The following is a 6,000-nucleotide window of genomic DNA, read 5'->3' as shown; positions in this document are numbered from 1 at the left end:
CAATGGTCAGGGTCCACAATTCTGAGGTCAAGGTTTGGCTGGGATGGGCTCTTAACTGGAGGGTCTAAGAAAGCATCCCACTTTCAAGCTCATGTAGGCTGTTAACAGAACGCAGTTCCACGTAGCGGTAAATCTGAGGTCTTCTTTTTTTATTTCAAAAGAATATTAAATTATTTATTGATTGCACTGGATAACGGATGATACACAAGCTTTAATCCCATCTATAATTTTATCTGATACCATAATTCAATTTAGATGTATCGCATAGGATGTGCCAACAATCATATTAATAACCAAATAAACTCCAGGACTTTGCTTGGGTGACCCTTTCAATGGTGAACTCCAAGTCACAACCCATTAATTGTCAGTTCAACTACACCAAGGTTTGTGGAGACATTGGCTTCTGTGCCCAAGCAGGTTGCAAATAAATTTTGAATGGAACCTCACAGTTTCTGCCTCCAAAATTTCCTTTTTCATGGGTCCAAAATTTGAGGATTGATTGTTATAATTGCCAAAATCATATAGCTTCCACCACCTCCAAAGTTGCTTCCATCAATGCCAAATCTGTTATAGCCATCCTCACTGCCACCATATCCACCACCTAAGCCACCTCACCCACTGAAGTTCCCTCCACAACCAAAATTGTCATTCCCACGAAAACCACCTCCATGACTACCACCAAAATTTCCAGAAGCACTCTGACCTCTTTGGTTGGATGAAGCACTAGCCATCTCCTGCTTGGATAGGGCTTTCCTTACTTCACAGTTGTGGCCATTCACAGTATGGGATTTTTGAATGACATCTTGTCTACAGAGTCATGGTCATCAAATGTTACAAAAGGAAAGCCTCTCTTTTTGCCACTGCCTCAGTCAGTCATGATCTCAATCACTTCAATTTTCCCATACTGTTCAAAATAATCTCTTAGATGATATTCTTCAGTGTCTTCTTTAATGCCACCAACAAAAATCTTTTTCACAGTTAAGTGGGCACCAGGTCTTTGAGAATCTTCTCTTGAGACAACCCTCTTTAGTTCCACAATTCTTCCATCCACCTTGTGTGGCCTTGCATTCATGGCTGCATTCACCTCCTCCACAGTGGCATACGTGATAAACCCAAAGCCTCTGGTGCGCTCGGTGTTTGGATCTCTCATGACCACATGGTCCGTAAGCATTCCTTATTGCTCAAAATTCCTCCGACTCTCACCGTTTGTTTCAAAGCTCAAACCTCTGATGAAGAACTTCTGCAGCTGTTCAGACTCTTTGGGAGACTCAGACATGGTGGCAGTGGGAGAGGAGAGTTCAACGATGCTTACTTGGTGGCATCCATGGGCAGAAAGGAGTAATCTAACCAATGTATCTCCATCTGAGGTTTTGTTGGCTGCTAGTCAGGGCCCACTGTCTACTCCTAGAGGCTGCCTGTATTCCTTCTCACCTAGCTCCCTCCATCTTGAAACAGCAGCCATGAATTGAATCCTTCTCACACTTTATCCCTGGCTTTCCCTTCCACTACCAGGTAGAGAAAACATTTGCTTTTAAAGAGCACCTGTGATTCCATTAGGTCCAACTAGATAGTCTCTTTATTTTAGGTCAACTGATTAGTAACCTTAATTACCTCTCCAAGATCCCATTTGTGGTGTAACATAACATAATCACATGGCTCATCACATTCACAGTCCTGAGGATTAAGAGAGAAACCTCGAAAGTCAGGGAGGTAGCAGCATTTTAAGATTCTGTCTGCCATGTAGTCCTTTTCACAAGGCTCTTAGATGTTCTTTCTTTCTAGCCTATAGTTTAGAGCAGAGTCTGCAAAGGAGAAAGAGGGGAAAGGAGAAGCTGCATGTTGATGATATGACTGAATGTTTGAGGTTAATTTATTATAATAACTAACAATATCAGAATGGAAAAGATCCTCTATTGGGGTGTCACTTATAACTATTTCATATGGATTTGATCAATGCTTCTCTTATGAAAAAGAACATGTTATGGACAATGTGGGAACTGACAATTCCACATAGAAATGTTCTGAGCATTACAAATAAATTACTACTTCATGATTACAGACTCAATACTTGGTATCTACAAATTTTCAGATTACTTGGCATCATTAAAAAATGTTAGTATGGGAGATATTTACATGCTTCACATTGTTTTTAAACTTCTCTCAAACACATAGAAGATGCTGGTTTGAACTCCAGCCTCTTCTACAACTCCCACAAAAGATGTTAAAGCGGAAAAAGCAGTTGAAGTCTACACTTCATGTTCTTTTTCTTTGAGTTCTTGCTATTCTGTCACACCAGATCACTGTTCCTTTTGAAAAACCATCCAGGTAATAACAACATCTGTTCTGGAATAGTTTCTTTGTTAAAAGAAAGAAATGTTGCCCCTCAGAACTCGTATTTGGTAGTCCTCTGTTCTTTTCCTGTTTGTGTCTCTCATTTTAATTCACAATTGTATTACCCCCCCACATCATCCACAGAGCACAACATGCCCTACATTAGAATAGAACAAACACTGTTGCATTTTTTTAGGCCATTCAGAAGGTTTGAAATGCCTACAGGGTAAGAGGTTCTACAAAAAAGGTGTCATCTTTATTTTCAAACATGATGCTGTTTATTCTTCTCAGTAGAACAGTCAAGAGTAAATTATTACTCAAACAATGCCGGGGAAATTCTACAAATCTGCCTATAGATTTTTACCCTGTGTTTTTATGACTGCTGTCAAGAATTCACTGTGAAGTTAGAGATGATGGAACAAAGTGCTCCATGTGATGTAGAAGCGGTAGCCTAGTAAAAGAATGCATGCAACTGGATTTGATCATTGTCTCTCCCAGGAAAGTATCCTCTAAACCATTGTGCCTATGAGATTGTTTTTTTTTTCCATATTTACACATATCAACCTTAAAAGAGAAAATGTGATGTTTCATCTTGATGTGATAATTCACTATATCAGGGATTGGCAAACTTTCTATAAAGGGACAGATATTGAACATTTTTTAGGCTTTTTGAGTCCTACAGTTTCCACCACAGCAGCTACTTGATTCTGTTGTCTCATGAACACAGCCACAGAAAATATGCAAACAAATGAGTGTAGCTGTGTTCTAAAAAAATCTTTCTTTATGAACACTACATTTTTAATTTCATATAATTTTCACATGTCTCACATTACTTTTCTTTTGCTATTTTTCAACCATGACAACATATACAAACCGTTCTTAGCTTGCAATTGTTAAGCCCTGCATCATATCATACATTAGGCAAAACACTAGCATTTGTCTAGCTAGTATCTAGGAGTCGTAGCGATAGCTGCTCTCATGGAACACTGAAGCCACAAAACTCAACCTCTTCTTAGGGTTGATAAGAATAAACTATAAAAGTCTGTCACCTCCATTTCTTGGGTCCTTTTCTTACAGGAAACAGTGGTATATGTTAGCAATTGCTGTTATTATATTTGTTTGTCACTCACTCCCAACTATTGTTAACACCTACTATGTACAAATTACTCTGATAGGTATTTTGGGTGCCTGACACCAAGGGTATGTATATATCAAAAAGGAATAGGGAAGAACAAATAAAGACAGAACCAGACATAATAAACTAAGAGACCATGCAGCTAACAGGAAGGCAAGGGCTCATATATTTGGGGATGGTGAGTGGATTTTTTAAGAAAGGCTATCAGATGGAGGTACAATTTTGATCTGGCTTAAAGGAGGGGTACAATATCAATATTAAATATTGAAAAAGGACATTCTAATTTTAATTTAGCTAACAAAGTTACATTAAAAGCCCTGTGCACCAGTTCAAATTGCCTCTTTTCTTAACAAGTGATACTTATCCACTAATAATCTATGAACTCAAATATTAGAAAGCACAAAGGAAAATACTTCAGGCACCCTAAAAGCCCTGAAAGTTTTGTATATTTACAAAAATCACCAGTATTTACTAATTATTTAACCCAGAAAAATCTACTTCTCCATTCAATTCAATCCAGTGTCTAAACCAATGAATTTCCACTTTGTGTCTATCTGTATAATACTACATAATACCGTGTTTTGATTTATGCTGTGAACTTAGTGGATAAATAGTACTAGCTATAAGGAGATGTTTGTATCAAACAACAACAATAAGCTAGGTGCTGTGTAAATAGACAAGATTTTCTCTTTTGTATGTTGTATATTTGATGTTGTTTTATGCATTAGATGTTATTCCATTAAATGCTCACAAAAAACAAACAATGGAGTATGATATCACATTTTTTTCACTGACTTACAGGAAAATTACAGAGATACTTAAACACTGAAGAGAATTTATCTCAAAGTATTGCTACAACACATCTACTTTAAAATCCTAGCATTTACTTTAAAAATCCTTCTTTACGTATACTCTCAAGATTTGCTTACATTTCTACCTACATTTTTCTCTAAATTAAAGAAGCCAGCTAATCTTTGAAAAAAACTTGATCAAAACCAGTCACCCTCAGTTATTGGTTGTTGGTAACAATGTTAATTTCCTATGAACACTGCATTAGCTGCGAACGATTTCTCATATGATGTACTTTCATTATCATAAAGTTTGAAATATTTCCAAATTGCCCTTGTGATTTCTCTTTTCACCCAGGAACTATTTAGAAATATGTTAATTTCAAAGTATTTAAGATTTTCTCTAAATATCTTATTGTTACTAATTTCTAGTTTTATTCCATTACAGTTAGAGAATATACTCTGTATGATTTTAGTTCTCTTAAATATACTGAGTTTATTTCATAGCTCCAAGTATGGTCTATACTGGTGAACATATCATGCAGTTTTAGGGTGTACTGAGCTATAAATGTTAATTAGGTTTTAATGGTTTACTGTGCTGTACAGATTATTTAATTCTTTACTTATTTTTTGGCCTGGTTAGTTAGAATTAACTATAATGCATCTCCCTTTTTTTTTTTTTTTTTGCTCCAGTCAAGTTCTTATAGGTACCACATTAAAAAAAGGGGGGGGGGGAGAGAAGCAATGCAAGAGAGCAATAACTTACTTTAGAAGGAGTTTATTTTTTATTTTTTTTTTTTAGAAGGAGTTCAGAATAAAAAGGGGAAAAAAGGAATGATTCATACATTTGATGAAAAGTGGCATTTTGGTTTTGTGGTTTGGTTTTTTGGTAAAGAGCAGGCAGCTGCTGGAGTGTTTCTTAACTAAAAAAATTTCTATGATCAAAGACATCAAAGATAGCCATCTCTGTGTTCTCAGCCACACCACTCCCCGTCTACAGCCAGCCAAACTGTCAAGTTGAAAGAGGACAGTTAAAAAAAGACGGTGAGGATGGAAAGAGTTGCACAGAATCAGAGGATTGGGTACCAACTTCCTCACTCTTTTTTCTCTCTCAAGTTTGAATCAAGCAGTGGTTGATCATCCCTCTCTCTGCCCTGTCAAGAATAAGCACATTACATTTGATGACTCTGTGTGCTTAATGGAAGTTTTGGCTGAATCATCCTCATCTTCATGAACTAACCCTGCGAGTGACATGGCAGGGGATTGACGAAATAATCTTACTGCCCCCCTGTATCGCTTTAAAATGACTCAGTCTCTTTCAAGTACATGTTCAGTTTTTCAGATTCCTATCTCTGTATTGTGGCCTTTGGGCTTATAGGGGTTTATGTGAACTCATGGCGGAAAGGCATAATGGCGCCAGAGATCCACATGTGCTATCTTCTGGATCTTGCTGGGGAGGATCCCTGTACTTGTTATCCCTATGATATAACTGATACTTACTACATTTGAGTCATCCTCATACATTAATGCTCTTTGTCCTGACCCCGGGGACAGCCTATATTAGACCCCTACCTCCCTTAACACCTTCTAGAAGCTTCTGGCTAAGGAATATGCATGAGGGCAGGAGCACTGTGTTGAGCTCGCTCATCCCTCCAATCTTTTTCACCATTGCACCACGTTGGTATGTCACCAAGCTGGCTCTTACTAGAGGCCTCAGGATATAGGTCACATCTTTAGTGTTCTCAG

At 37.6% G+C, this 6,000-nt stretch overlaps 1 pseudogene; it reads right to left on the bottom strand.

The window, feature by feature from the left end:
• Positions 1-201: 201 nt before the first annotated feature.
• LOC113248341 (heterogeneous nuclear ribonucleoprotein A1-like) lies at positions 202-3,874 on the bottom strand (annotated as a pseudogene).
• Between the last annotated feature and the right edge of the window lie 2,126 nt (positions 3,875-6,000).

This window comes from Ursus arctos, unplaced genomic scaffold, assembly GCF_023065955.2.
Source record: "Ursus arctos isolate Adak ecotype North America unplaced genomic scaffold, UrsArc2.0 scaffold_1, whole genome shotgun sequence".
Taxonomy (NCBI): domain Eukaryota; kingdom Metazoa; phylum Chordata; class Mammalia; order Carnivora; family Ursidae; genus Ursus; species Ursus arctos.
The sequence above is the reverse complement of the archived record's forward strand: the minus strand, read 5'-3'. Positions and strand labels throughout refer to the sequence as shown.